This window comes from Miniopterus natalensis, chromosome 5 (assembly GCF_054644295.1).
Source record: "Miniopterus natalensis isolate mMinNat1 chromosome 5, mMinNat1.hap1, whole genome shotgun sequence".
In the NCBI taxonomy this organism is placed as follows: Eukaryota; Metazoa; Chordata; class Mammalia; order Chiroptera; family Miniopteridae; genus Miniopterus; species Miniopterus natalensis.
Window position 1 is genome coordinate 79,377,976 of NC_142085.1, and position 13,688 is coordinate 79,391,663.

Here is a 13,688-nt window from a genome sequence, read left to right on the forward strand (position 1 = left end):
GGAATATATTTAATACAACTTTTGTGCTGTAAATTGAATGAAGAGTCTGGGGTGCAGTGAAGCCTAAGATAAAACTGGTAAAAAGAGAAAGAAATATAGTCATGTGTGAATATCTAAATACATTTGCTAATGAGAAATTTAGCTTTTCAGTAAAAAAAAAAGCAACAAATGGTTTTCTTTGTCTTTTCCCTTCCATTCTGTCCCCAAGTATCAGAGAAGAAAAAAAAAAAAATCTATGAATATCTATAAAAGGTTTTCATCTGACTGCCTATTCTGAAAAATGTCAAACCTACAGAAAATTTGCAAGAATAGTACAATCAACACCCATATGTCATTTACTTAGATTCCCCCATTGTTAACATTTTGCCACATTTGCTTTCTCTCTCTCTCATTATTTTATAATGCATTTTAATGCATTGCAGATAATATGATCTTGAAGTCTTCTGTATCTCAACAAATATCCTTGAGTGACAAAGACTTTCTCCTACAAAACGATACAGTTATCAACTTGGTACAGTTACCACTGATTTCATATTATTATCTAATTTATAATGCACATTAACACTTCCATATTAATCTCAAAAATGTCCTTTATTTTTTAAATCCAAGATCCAATTAAGAATCATTAATGTCCAATATACCACTGAAGACATCATAGCCTTTGGAAGCACTTCCAGCTGATGGTACATTTTCTGTTTTCAAAGGCAGCACCCCCCTTCCAGAACAAGGAAGGCTCTGGGTGTGCTTGCCCCCCACACGAGCAGCGGCCCTCGCTGGGCTGTTTGCCCTCCTGTGTGTAGGTCTTTCTGAGAGCTCTCCATCTCAGCCTAATTGATTTTGGCATTTAAAAAACAGGGCATATTTTAAGTTGTATTCTCATAGGACTCTTCTTTCTCCTGCTATAAGGAAGGTAATACATAAATGAAGGCCAGTGGCTGGGAAATCTGTTCATTACAGGGTCAGAGAGTAAATATTTTAGGTTTACCAGCCTAATGTGTCATCCTTGCAACTACGCAACTCTGCCACATGGTAAGTAAATGAAAGGACATGGTTGTTTCCAATAAAGGTTTGTTTGTAGACACAGAGATTGGCCAGGACTTGGTCTGTGAACAATAATTTGCTGACCCTTCATCTAGGCCAGCGATTTTCAACTAGTGTGCCATGGCACACCGGTGTGCTGTGAGACTTTTTAAAATATGCAATACCTGACTATTTAGTCAGGGGTACTGACCTCTTTTTCCTTAGATTGTCAAATAAGAAAATACAACAGCCAATATGCAACAATAGCCTTTTGGTGAGAATGAATAAAAATTATACCTTTTTTTTTTTTTCCCCCTCAGATCAGCCAATAATATATTTTTTGGTGTGCTGCAGAATTTTAGTAATTAGTATATGTGTGCCATGAGATGAAAAAGCTTGAAAATCGCTGACCTGGGCTAATATGATAATAGGCAGTAACAGTTAAGAAATGAGCCTTCATGAGCAACTTAATTTTACATTAGCTGCAGCATTCTAGAGACATCCTTTTATAGATTAAAAAAAAATTATTCTGAACCTTGGAGAACATATATTCTGAACTCAAGAAATCAACAGACATCAGTCAAAGAAATTATTAAACCTTAAATATTTTTCAATGTGGGTTATAACTGCAAAAGACAAATTTAGGCTCTATAATGATAGTCTTCAAAGATTTTCATGTCAAATAAAGAACAGACAAAATTAGAAAATTCTATTGGAAACCTCCGAGACACATTTTATAACTGCTATCTTGACCTGTGGGTATGAACTTCAGGGACTGTAGCTGGTTTGGGGGAATTAAGTTTTACTGGGATGGTGTGCAGAGGAGTCAGTGAAATTCTAATAATTCCAAAATAGTGCCTCACACTCTGCTACACTGGAGAATGGTCTCGCTGGCCTCTTGGGCTGCCCTCTCTCCACCTGCTCAAACACACATTGGCATTAACTTTGCAAAGACTGGCCCTCAGGTAATCAGGCCCAGAGCCTTCTGGTGCTTTCAGAAGCTGAAGGACAATTTGCTGCCTCAGTCTTCTGTCCCAAACTTCTGAGTTTTCCAGTACTAAATAGGAAAACAATACAAAGGAATTTTAAAATACAATTTTTAAAAATTGAAATTTAACATTTATATCGGGAAAAATGCACAAATCATAAGTTTACCACCTCAGTTAATTTTTATGAAGTAAATACATGTAACCACTATTCGGATCATAAATAAAGCATCCCCCATCATTCCTCTTAGTAACCAGTCCCCTCCCCACCAAAGGAAACCACTCCTTTGACTTTTACACCATGGATTAGTTTCAGTTGTTTTTGACTTTTATATAATCGGAATTATACAGTGTGGACTTTTTGATGTCTGACTTCCTTCCTGTTATGTGGGTGAGATTCAAACACTGTTTGTAGAGCAGTAACTTATTCATTAGTATTGCCGTAGAACAGTCCATTATATGACTGTTTCCCATTTTACTTATTGTTCGCTGTTGATGGGCTGGAGTTTCTGGATGTTGGCTGATCCAGAGGCTGCCCGGAGGCTGCTCTTGCACTGACGTTGGTGTTCCGCAGCACAGGGCACAGGGAAGCGGGCCCGCCGAGTGGCGGCAGAGCTGATCTGGGAGCGGCTCGCAGCCCAGTACGGGGCAAAGAGGGCAAACAGACAGTAAGAAAGGTGCTTTCATGGCGTACGGACGACAGGCGATGGGAAAGCTGCTGAAGGAGCGAAGAAATGCCTGGGGCGTCAGGAAAGGCTTCACTAAGGAGCGTGGCAATAAATGTGTAGGCCCAAGATGGAGCCGCTCCTGCTCATGGCGCTGCGTCGGCAAAGCGAAATGTAGGTTAATTTCATGTCCCCGTAAATGTCCCACTTGACCGGGAAAACAGTGTAGTCGGCCAGCCAATCCCCAAGCACCAGTTCTTGGCTCTATACGTAGTTCCTGTTCATCATTTATTTTCTATTTTTCAGCTCCTCGTTCTTTATCTGATAAAAATGTCCTGCCTTCCACCCCATTTTGCATTTCTTTGGACAGAGATTGGGAGGAGAGATCGCCTACTTCAGGAAGTGTTAAAATTTCTTTGTATCACCCAAATTGTCTTCTTGAATCATTTAAGAAATGTCCTAACACATATACTCATATATATACTCACATATACATGTGTACTCATATATATGTTAAGCCTGCTGAACTGTTCCCCAACCCACATACAGGCAAACGGACCCACACACATTTTTAATAAACGATGCACCCAACTTCATGCACGTTCACGTTCTTTTCTTCGAAATTATTCTCTTTTCCCTAACCCAGGCCGGCCATCGCGCTGGCCTCTTGGATGCCCTGCCTCAGCTCTGCATTTACCCTTCAGATCTGCTGCTGGAGGTTAGCTTCCTCCTTCAGCCCCCTTCTCACTCCTCCTCCACCACCAAGGGCAGAGCCAAGGGACTTTTCCCTCCCCACTACACAATCACAAGATAGAAAGCTGTGTAAAGCGAATACTGGAACAGCCCTAAGTGTGGCATTTATCATGACACGAGTCCCAATTGCCCTCTGCATAAGGGCTCTCAGATCTGCAGAAGCACCAGTAACCACCCAGTGGTGTGGATGCGGCCCTGGATTTGCCCCGCAGATCTTGGGAGTAACTGAAACACATTCTGCCCCTGTGGGTGAGTCTCAATCCTGAAGTTTTAGTAACCATTTAAGTCCTTCCCACTCCCGGCTTTGGTCACCCTTTTCTCTGAACTCGACAACATTCTTTGCACTCCAAGGGAAAACAATGGGTCTCAAATGAATTTAGGATTTTGTCCTACCCTGTCTGTTATTAAGGAGTAATCAAGGCATAGAGACTTCTCTCTTCCTCTCTTCAGTCCCCTCCCCACTCCTCCCCCACCACCAAGGGCAGAGCCAAGGGATTTTTCCCTTCCCACCACACAATCACAAGATAAAAACCCATGTAAAGCGAATACTGGAACAGCCCTAAGTGTGGCGTTTATCATGGGTTGCACCACTGGGTTTCTACCTCTTTCTGCTACGATACATACTTCTTGGAAATGTAATGGAAACTTGAACAAAAATATTAGAAGTGTATGTAAACATTTTTTTCTCTTAGCATTTATTAACTGAATGCCAGGGAACTATGAAGGACTAAAGATTCAAATATGAATTAAGAAAATCACCTGCATTGAAAGAAACCAGATAAATATGCAGATAGTTAAAATAAACATGATAAGGATTTTGGAATAAAGGACAGAATAATGAGTGTGGGTACCTTGAAGAAAGATTAACAAGAATTATTTAGTGCTTGGATTGTGCCTTGGAGGTATGATAGAAATTGCATGAAATTTCATACATGTAACTTATTTATGGAATGAGGCCTACCTGTTGTTTCCTTAAACTCCAAAAATGTATACCATCTTTTAAAAACAGCAAAAACTGTAAGACTGAACTACTCCTGAGAGTGGACTGAAAAGGAGACTGTAGGATGGAAGTAAATTTAAGTAACCAGCCAAGGCACAAGGACTCACATTTGTTATATTAAAGAGGTTCATCTACCATCCCTTCATGGCAAGATAAGAAATATTGACCAGAGAGATCTATTGCGGAGGGCACTGGCCAAAGGAGTTAGGTGGCATTCTAGTCTCAGCACGACAACAAATGTGCTTCCTGACCTTGGGTAAATATCATAACTTCCTTTTATTTTCAGGATCTCTCTGTTCCATAGACATTTGGATTATTTTCTTCTTTATGCCTAGCCATTGCCACGGCCTATCTTCAATGCACTCATTTCCTAATGTAAATGAAAAATGCACAAATTTTTTTGCTCAGATTTGCATACTAAGTTTAATAAATTCTAAGTCCAAGGCTGTAAAATGAAAATTGTTCCACTAATCATGATGAACAGCGCAACCAAGATCGATTCCAGAACTCCACGATGAAATCCATGGACAGATCCACATTTGTAGATGATGAATTTGGATGTTTCTTATTTTAATAGAGACAGTCTGCAAAATGAACAAAACATTAGAGAAAAGGGTAAAGGAATGGGTAGGTATTTAATACAGTAACAAAGACAGGTATATGTGAAAACGAGATGGAATACTAGGTAGGGGGCAGCCCGATTTACATAGAGCCAGATGGAGCAGAGGAAAATGTGGAGTTCTGATGAAGCCTCCACAGTAGCCTTAGCTGACCACACAAGGTGTCTTGGAGCTAAAATGACCCATCAGAGTTGCCTCATGTTGAGGCAAAATGTCCTGGACATAAATAATCCTTAGAGTACAAAGGTAATTTACACCAGGCTATACTGGCTTGGTGCAAATATTTTTTGGCAAATATTCTTTTGGCAGAGTTTGCACCGTGAAGTTTCATATACATGATCATTCCTGGATTTATCTACAATTAGAGTAATATATTAACAATCTGAACAGTTAACCCAGTTTCTTATGAGTCTAGAGAAATGCTTGGCTGCAAACGTTAAGTTTCTGTGCCTACATTTAGAGGACGCCCCAGCAGCATGGTGAAGAGGCCCCTGTGGCCCTCCCTCCATCCACCTACCAGCCTTTCTTCACCCTGTCCTAGCCCCTAACTAGTGAGACGAGATCATCTAAACTGGCTAGTTGTAACTATACTTAAGGACATACAGCCATATTTCCACATTTGTAAAGCTCTAGATCTAGGTCTATGGCATCTAGTTTGTCTGCCTAGCTATCTCCCTATCATCTTTCCAGAACCACTTGCATTAAAATTGATGAGAATTTTATTTTATTTTTTTAATTTATCTTTATTGCTGAAAGTATTACAAAGCCGTCCCCCCCCCCCCCCCCCGCATTGATCCCAGCTTAGCTGCATATTCAAGACTGCATGTTATCTCAACGCATGCCTTCCTTCTCAGGAAGGAACCCAGAATCACCCAGAGTCAGTGGGTATGGGAGAGTATTCGCTTAGTGCTGGGGGAGCTGGGATACCAGTGAAGTGATCCAAACACAAATCCTCAGTCTTGTGTCATGCAAAGAGCTCTTAGAGTGAGTGGGACTCCGGAGGACAGAGTAGAGATAGCGATGGCCCTTTTCCTCCCACTGGAAGCCGTCAAGAGTGAGGCAGGGACCATGAGCACATCAAGGGTGACCCAGAGTAACCGTAGTTGCGGGGGGTGTGGTTTTAAAGCTGCAGTTATTCTGCATGAGGTCAGAGCTCAGACTGAATGATGATGATATGAGAAGTCAAGAGCCTGAGCACTGAGGGATGGAAAAGACAGCTGGTAGCGGGGATGCTTGGCCACAGCGACAGATTTAGGGAATTCCCAGAACACGGAGGTCTTTTTGTCTTGTAAGTGGGCACTTCTAAAGGACAAGATTTCCGGATTTGCTTACTTTACATCATATTCCTTTTACTCTGCTGCGATTTGCTCTATTTTTAAAGACAATGCAATCACTATTGTGTGGATAAAGGGTTCTTTGCGCTGCCAAGGGGCTAAGGGCGTTTTAGAGTGCCACTTGAATACTGGAGAGTTCGCAGCAGCGGAGGGGAGCACTAGCACAGCGCCCTCCAGAGAATACATTAGAGCTCTAATCCCCCACGTTTAGCAGGCAAGGAGATAAGGCTTAGAGGGTTAAATAGCTTGCCCTAGGTCTCACTTCTGATAAGAGACAAGTTCTCTCCTGCTTGCTGCTAAATCTCAGGCTTTGAACCACTAGGCTCAAAAATTGTTCAACGAATGTAGCACAAAGGAAATGTGTTCCCAAAGTTGCTGTTATGGAAACTCAGGGGCCCTCCAAGTCAGGAAGAGCCTCAGGATCTTATCTTCAGCATCCTTCCTCTTCCCTGTTTTCATAGGGTAAGGACAGAACAAAGGGATAAAATCTATTAGAAAGTGCCCGATATAAGTGCATCCTGCCTTCTCTTACTACTTATAGGTCACGCTGTTAAGAGGGTCTTAATTAAAAACAGTACCTTATAGCTATGTAGTTGTTTGCAACTTACAAAATGTTTTCAGACATTATCTCTTCTTTCATTTGATTACATTTCAATCCTATAGAATTTTTCAGTTCATCTCCATCTACATGATTCTAAATATTAAGAAAATGTTTGGGGAGGGAAGAAATGTAAAAATTGGTCATTCAACCCCTGACTGCATGCTCTAAATCCTGAAGACACAACATCCAAATGGTTGGTTGATTCTGACCATTTATTAGGTGCCGGAGTCCGCCGGCAGAGTCGAACGGTCCTGAGGAAGGGGTGAGGATGGAGAAAAGACAGACACAAAAAAGATGGGGTCGGGAGGACTGCAGCTCGTGCCTGCTGCCAGCTGCCAGCCTCTAGTTTATTTTCCCAGCTCAATATATACAGGCACTGTTGATTTTGCTGAATAGCACCCCTCCCCACATTCCTACAAGGCCGTTTGAATGCTCTTTCAGAGTAAACACTCTGCCACCTGCAGGAGCTCAGACCTTGGTAACTATCTTTATCTCGGCTTCTAATGGGAGCTTTTGGGGAGGATTGAGTCCTTGGCTCCAGAGCCTCAGGCTACGTGGGCCATGTCCAGACACGTAGCGGGCTCTCAATATGAAGGGTCATTGTGGGGAGGGTCGAGTCCCTGACTCCAGACTCTCAGGTGGCGTGGACCATGTCCAGACACGTCACCGGCTCCCAACAATTAGGGCATTTGTTAGATGCCTCAATCTAACCTTTTAAAAAAAGAAAAAAGACAACATCTTGAAAATATATTCAATATTATTCATCTGGCAGTTTTCCCAGATATTTCAAATATCTTTTCTTTACTAGTGTCAGAAGTTAAAGTAGGCTGTTTGGCAGTGATATTTCATTAATCACTTCTTTTTTCAATCTATTCCTACCTGCTTTTTGAAAAACTCACTTACCCATCCTTCCAGGTTCATGACAATATGAGCACACACACACACACACACACACACACACACACACACACACAGCATCAAAGTATATAAAATAAAATTTGGATTAGTGACATTCCATATAATTTATTAACAAATACTCATAGAAATCATGAGCTCGAAATTATTAAAACTGAAGTCTCTAATTGACATACCCTTTGATCATTCAGAATAAATTTTATTTTATCATTATGCTATTAGCCATATATTGATTGTATTTGATTATCAGAATTGCAAAGTTAAGAAATTATATAAAGAACATATAGTCTGTCCCCCAATTTTCAACAAGATTACTCTTAATTCCTCTATTCCAACTAAATTAGTTGATTCTTGCCCAGCCGGCGTGGCTCAGTGGTTGAGCATCGATCCAGGAGATTGCTGTTTGATTCCCAGTCAGGGCACATGCTGGGTTGTGGGCTCCATCCCAGCACAGGGAGTGGGGGAGGCAGGCGATCAATGACTCTCTCATCCTCGATGTTTCTCTCTCTCTCCCTCTCCCTTCCTCTCTCTGAAATCAAAAGATTTTTTTTTAAAAAAGGAATTAGTTGATTCTTTCATATCTTAGAAGGCTATTTATAAATGTCAGCACTTCTCCTTTTACTTGCCGTGCATTAAAATACACTTAGAATTAAGTATTAGAAGAACATGCATGTTTAACAGACTGTTATGATTTTTTGTTATTGTACTGTGGTTGACATAAAGGTTATGACACTCACTGTGTCTTTTTTTCTATGAGTTCCCAGGAGACTAAGAGCTAAGCATTTCCTTTATTAACAACAACTGCTATCCTTGATACACCTTGGACTAGGTTCTTTGATTAAGTATCTTTCACCCTTCCTTTCATAGTGTATATCCTTTATTTTATAAGAGCATGTGGTTAGAGATTTTTAAAAAGATTCCAATATCTCAGTTGCTACTATCCCAATTCCAGATACATGCAAAGGCCCTGCTTTTCCACAGCAATTGCAAAGTCTTTGATGAGCTCCCTTTCCATATTTGAATACAGGATCATCCATTCTGGGTGCTGTCCTCACTGGTGTGGTCATGGGCACCATGGTGGCCACCACTAGAGACATGAGGAGCTGATCACATTTTGTAGTTTTCTGTTGCTGTTCCCACAGAACTCTTCTTGGAGACAAAGCACCTACCTGAACATAAGAGTAGCATCTGATGCTCTTGCAGGATGACACTGTTTCAAGAAATGCTCGCCTCAGAAAGATGGCTTAAATACTCACTGAATACTCACTATTCAGGGTACTGCTGTGTACCCTGAAGTTCACCTCAGGTTTGCCCACATCACAAATTTGGAGCTGCAAGGCTCTTCTGGGTTGTAGGTGAGTTTTGTCATTCACTGTATCTGAACTGCAGCCCCAGAGCTAGTGTATTTTCCTCTCAGATGAGGTGAAGTCGGATGTCCCACCCCCAGAGTTGTTCACCTCTGTTGTTTGGAGGTTAACATGAGATCTTGCTTGCCTCCCAATCTCCCCATATCAGGCACTAAAAGGCCATTGATATATTATTACCTAAGACTTTCAGAGAGCAGTAACAGCACAAAGCTCATCCCAATTTAAGCTGAAGGCTAAGCACTCTCTTAAGGGACACGTCAAGCAAGCCATGAACCCAGTGAACATGGGGGAGGGAAGACCTCTCAAAATCAATTCAGCCAAGAGGGATAGAGAGACTTGATGTAGGTTGCAAGGCCCCATCCTGGAAGTCTATTTAGTAATTCATATTATCTGAAGGAAGGAATATTTGAAAAAATAAGTCTGGTCATCTATTCTAGCAAACAAGTAAAAAGGTTTCCTTGAGGAATGGAAATTCCTGGTCTGGAAACAAGAGGACACATTTGTCTTCCCATTTTTAATTTTCCTCTTCAGATACTGCTTTGTTACAGTTAGTCAACCCTTAGCTTCAAGTTATTACAATATTGAATATTGTAAGGTTTTTGATTGTCTATAAGTGAATTACATTTTGAACAGAAAGACAGGAAAATATATAACAGAAAACAAAAATTGTACCATGCAGGAATTTTAGAAATAACCCCCAAAGCAAGTAATTGGTCCATGGAGATGCTTTGAAGGATGACAATTTTTTTTTTTTTAACTGAAGTTTAAAAACCATATTGACAAAGATAACAAAGTAAATATTATTACTGTGCCAACAATTCTAAAAAATTCAGAAGTCTGACTTGACATAGCATCATTGCCAAGGGAAGAGAGTTCTTAATTTTGAAGAATTTCACTGCATGCCTGAGTTTACTAATTATTTCACCAGCCAATTACAGAAAACTAGCAATTAAGAAGAGTATACAATCAACATAAGAGATTGTAAAATAGCGAAAGGAAAAAAGATTTTGAAATTTGCATGATTACTGGTAAAGTATGCATTTGCTTATTGCAGAAGTTTAGTTTTAATACATATGCCACTTTGCGGTTTTTATATCCATTTTTCACGTTAGTATGTTATGTGTGGGTCTTAGACTATATCAGTAACCAACGTTGTGGTCAGGCCAGCCCTTGTGGTTCTTATTATGATTGCAAGATACCCTTCAGCAATAACCATCAGAAAACTTTGAAAAGATAAATGTTTATTACTCACAAGACCTGAAAATTACATAGCACATTGGGGACCACACCTTCCCCTAACTACCTAAATGAATTTAGATAAGAAGGTAGAGTCCAGGAAAGGAGATATCATCATAGATAACTAACTTATTATAAACTAAGTGTGAAAGAAATAAATCTAACAAGGCCCACTGGATCTAAGTTCTCTCTGTGTCCCATTGTTAAAGATGGCCCAGCAAACATTTATTTACCAAACATTTGCTTTTCTATCTCCATGTGAATTGCTTTTCTGCCCTTTCAAATCCCAAACTATTCCCCTCTTCATAGCTCAAGATAGCATACAAGCCTCACCGGCCAATCTGTCCTCAAGTCTCATATTCTTATGGAACCTCCAGATATATGTAATAATTTGGTCACTTTCTCCTGTTAATCTGTCTCATGTTAATTTGATTACTAGTCCAGCTAGAAGGATTTAGAAAGATAGAGGAAAAATTTATTTTTTCTGCCCCACAGCAGTGAGATAACATATGTAAAATATCCAGGAGAGCATAATACAGGATAGAAACTCAAGTGGAAATAAGTTAAGATACTTTCTCAATGTCCCCACCTTTAATTTAGTAGTTATTACTCTGTAATATATTTGTTTGGCTTAAACTTCCTCCAATAGATTGTGAGTTCTGGTAGGGTAGAGTCTTTCCATTTCAAGCACTCAGCACACAGTCTAGCTTTCAATACAAATTTGTTAAATGAATAGAATGGTTCATTAATACTGTTTTAATTAATATTTCTTCACTAACTTTACTAATAAAAATTTTACAATAAATATAATTTAATTTTACAATAAATGAAGTCACTCCTATCTAGTACTAGATTTTTTAAAATCTACAAGTTGGAACACTTGGCTGTTTAATGAAACTGATAAATCCCATTCATATAAAAAAGGTGAAAGGAGACATTCATTCTAGGCCTAAAATGATTCTAATGAACAAAGTAAAGGAGAGGTCACCTGGCAATGCCAGGAGAGGTCAGCAGCCTGAAAGAAAGCTCCTGTATTGTTTTAGTCAAGTTCAAAGCCCTGGCTGGGACCAAGGACTCCCTGTGCTCCTGCAGATCACTGCCCAGGGAGAAAAGCATGTCCAATGAGCTACTCTCGGTGATGCCAGGCAGCTAACATGGGAGGCCAGTAGCTCCCAACTGAACTAGTAAAGAGAATTTAGGAAATTAAGTTAGAGAATCCTTAGTGATCTGAAGGAAGCCGGGCAGAGTCATGAGACCTATCCCCGTGGCAAGGAAGCAGAGCCTCTGCCTTCTCTCCCAGGTCCATGGTTCTCAACAAGTAGAATCTCTCCAGGAAATCAAAATTTGACCTAATGCATCAAATTTTGTAACATTGGAACCAATTTTTAAGTGACAACAGTGCTCCCTGCCAAATAAATTAACAAACAGATTGCTTTGGGTTTCCTTCCCTATTTATTATGCCATGTAACATATTAAAATGTAATTAAATAAAATTTATTTTAGAATGAATTTAAATACTATACAAAGAGTTCCCCCTGATATTTCAAGTACCCACCTGGCACCATACATAGTTGTTACAATATTACTGAATATATCTCCTGTGCTGTACTATATATCCCCAAGACTATTCTATAACTACCAGGGGGACCATTTTGTAAAACATATGATTGTCTAACCACTGTGCTGTACACCTGAAACTAATACAAATAATACTGAATATAAACTGAATTGAAAAATAAAATTTAAAAAGATCAAAAAGTACACCAAGAGGCTCTTTCTGTGATAACTGGCAGATGGCTAATCGTAACAATACTTTAGTTTACACATTTGTTTCCCTGCCTACAGAAAATTTTGTCCAATGACAACTCCTGATGAGCCAATTTAATGAACACTTCCTGACTGTGTGAGAATCATTCTCTGTGATGGAGACAATGTTTTCTTTTCTTCTCCTGATTTTATTTATGGCAAACACAATATTGTCACAACAGAAAAAAAAGCTATACAATTTACTTTTGTGGTAAGTCTACGTTTGGGTTTTCAAAAGGTCATGATGTACATTTGGTGGGCAACCTAAAGAACCAATGTAGAGAAGTGAGTAATGTTTTCAGTGGAAAAAAGAGTAAACTTGGGAAATGTCTCAGAGGAGGGCTGTGAAGAAATACTTTCCCTCTCTCACTGTATAAAGTAAGTTGCATTAAAATCTTTATTTCCTGATGGCAAGATAGGCTATCAGGACAAAACTCAGCTTTTTAAACGTTCACGTAGGAAGGTGGTAACATGGCATTTGAGAATGTTCATGCCCAGGATAGTGTATTCTTCCAACAAACATTTATCTGCTGCGTGCTAAGCATTTTAGTCCCCAGGAATACATAAGCTTGCGGGAAATATGCGAACAAATATTGGCAATGAACTACAGTGCTGGCAATAAGAGAGGTACACAAGATGCAATGGAATCACAGAGAAATTAACAATTATGTTTGCCCAAAGTAATTAGAAAAGATGTCACTGAATTTTTTGATTCAGTGTTGTTTTTTTCGATGACATCCTAACAAACGGCTTAGACTGACCTGAACACGTATTTGTTCTGTTATTGCCCGAACATCTTCCACACCCACCCCACTCCACCGTCACTGCACCTGGCACTTGGGCCTGTCCTATGCAAGGCACTGGGTAAATTTCCTCCCTGGCCCTTTTTGCCCCTTGGGCTCTCCAGTCCTCACCATTGGGGTGACTGGATACCTAACTCTCTGGTTAGTTTTGACCCTGAAGTAAAGCGCCAAGGAGGTGAGCAAGCCTGCTTTTCATGAAGACTGGAGCAGGCAGGACAGTTTTTCCACCTCTTCCAGGCCTAGCCCAGGCCCTGGCTGCTTGAAACCAAACCGTTCTACTCCTTTTTACTCTAAGAGATACTTACTGAGCTTTGCCCGTGCTAGGCTCTATTCTAGGAGCTGGGATGAAGCAGTAAAACTAACAGTCTTCGCCTTCATAGGAAATTGAGGTGGGGAGAGGAGAATTCGTTTGCTGAAGGTCAGATGGAAAGCCACTGACAGAATCAGGCTTAGCATCCCCAGGTCTCCTCTCTCCCAGAAATCATGGAGATAGTTTTCTACTGTTATAGTTTCATTACATGTTGACCTTGAATGCTCAAGATAATGAAAGTGTGTGTGTGTGTGTGTGTGTGTGTGTGTGTG